The sequence below is a fragment of the Bos javanicus genome, chromosome 10 (assembly GCF_032452875.1).
Source record: "Bos javanicus breed banteng chromosome 10, ARS-OSU_banteng_1.0, whole genome shotgun sequence".
NCBI lineage: Eukaryota > Metazoa > Chordata > Mammalia > Artiodactyla > Bovidae > Bos > Bos javanicus.
This window is the reverse complement of record NC_083877.1, coordinates 97,856,819-97,859,036: the sequence shown is the minus strand read 5'-3', so window position 1 is coordinate 97,859,036 and position 2,218 is coordinate 97,856,819. Positions and strand designations below refer to the sequence as shown.

Below are 2,218 nucleotides of genomic sequence, written 5' to 3'. Positions count from 1 at the left end.
TCCTCCCACCTATGGTGTTTAGCAGGTCATATTTTGAGGGCAGAGAACTCTGTTTCCGAAACACTGCTGCCATTTTTTTTTTTTTCCCTTCTTCTTCAACTTTAGTCTTTCCCTGTATCCATTTTTGGCCACCTTGCTTTTTATTAGATTTTTCCATCCTGCCATCAATATGTTATACATTGATTTTTCTTTTTTTGGCATTGTCCAAAATATTGTTTTATTCTTTAATGGAAAAAAGCTATTAATATTCAAATGAAAAGGGTCACATTAAAAAACCTGTATGTAAGAAACAGCCTCCAAGAACATCCAAGCAGCAACTCAGAGGGAGGGAAAAACGCTTCAACAGCCCATCCGTTTTCTTCAAAATATTACTTGACAGGATACAACTCATTTCACTGGCTATGACAATTCATAGAATTTTTCATTGTTTTCTTGACACGCAAAAGTTCACTGCTGCAGTGTTTTCAAATGACCAGTCAAGGGTTACTTCTCCGTTAAAAAGGCCACTGGTAGGTTCCTTGGACTGGAAAGGACGTTCCTTCACCACAGGAAAATCTGCTCCCAAGAAAAGAAAGCTGAAGTCTTTGCGGAGCCTCTCACAATTCACCTTTCTCCAGGTCGTCCAGCTCCACGTCACTCAGGTCAATGTCATCTTCCACGGGAAGCTCGCCGTCCTTGCCACCCCAGAGCTCCCTGGTGCTGATGCAGGGAAAGCACCACCGCCTACAGGCGCCGTAGATCCCGCCCGAAAGACAGCTCCCTGAGAAACTCATTAATGCCTTGCTCACTGAACGATCCCTTTAGGAGAGCAAATTTCATCTCGCGTGCGTTAATAGCTGCCATAGCAGGGTATCCAAACCCTCCAGTCCCCGGTGCGTTCTCTAGTTCAGATTGGGCTCCAGCTTCTGTCCACAGCCACCCCCACATTTTCTTCGTGTATTTGTCTGCCAACTTCAGAAGAACTTCCAAGTAAGAATTTCTGCCTGCAGCTCCTGTGTCAAGAATGTGGGGCAGCACGGCCACGACGCAGAGCTGATGCTCCTCACACGTCTTCTTGGCGACGTCCTCGTTGACGGTCTCAAGCAGCTCAGGAGGGTGGAGCGTTATCAGAAAACAGATCGAGGGCCCGGGAAACAATGTCGGATCTCGTGCGTCCCCCGTCGTAATCCACAGGAGACTCACCTTTCTGAAACATCTTGATTGTAGGGAATCCCCTAATCCCGTATCGGCTGGCGAGAACCAGGTTCACACTGGCATCCACAGCTGCGAGTTTCACTTTGCCTTTCGTTTGCTCTTTCACCTCTGTAGCGGCCGCGGCCCATTCTGGCTCTAGGTTTTTGCAGTGTCCACACCAGGGAGCATAAAACTCAACCATCCAAACATCTTCACTGTCAAGGACATTCTTGTCAAAGTTGTCGTCCGTCAGCTCAGTCACGTCCTTCTTACTTGAACTGTCACCTCTGCCTTGTTTTCCAGAGCTGTAGCCTCTGCCCCGGCCGCCAAGGCGGTCTTTCACAAGCTGGTGCAGAGCACTGAGGGCGGCGTCCATGACGGCTTCACCAGTTCTGCCACCCTGATAATCTTCTGGTTTGTTTTTGTTGGATCCAAAAATCTTAATGGTAGGAAATCCCTGAACACCATGCTGACCCCCTAGGGACTGATGTTTGTCTGCGTCAACTGCACCAACTTTGACAACATCTTTCAAGGCAGTTGCTGCTTTCTTCCATTCTGGTGTTAACCTCTGGCAGTGGCCACACCATGGAGCATAGAATTCTACAAGCCACAAACTGTCACTCTGAATAACTTCTCGGTTGAAGTTTGAGGGGGTTAATTCAATTACATCATCACTAGACGAATACAGACCATTAACTGTTATAAAGAGGATACAGCTCATCAGACCAAGCACCAGGCGAGCCATGCTGAGCGCCCGCGCCGCCACACACTCCAGCCGCCGCCTCACCGCCGCGCCGCGCCCCGCTGATTTTTCATCTTGCAACCTTTGTGACTTGTTTATTACTTTTGATATTGTACTTTTTTGTGTGTGAATCTTAGAATTTTCACCCTGCACGCTTGTATCATCTGTGAATAAAAACAATTTTACTTCTATCTTTCCAGTTTGGATAACTTTACTTCTTTGTCTTTCCTGATTGCATTGTCTAGAATTCTTAGTACAATATTGAATAACACTGATGAGAATGGACTTCCTGGTTTTGTTTCT

At 46.8% G+C, this 2,218-nt stretch overlaps 1 pseudogene; it reads right to left on the bottom strand.

Moving 5' to 3' along the window:
* Positions 1-210: 210 nt before the first annotated feature.
* LOC133255065 (protein disulfide-isomerase A6-like) lies at positions 211-1,987 on the bottom strand (annotated as a pseudogene).
* Positions 1,988-2,218: the final 231 nt, after the last annotated feature.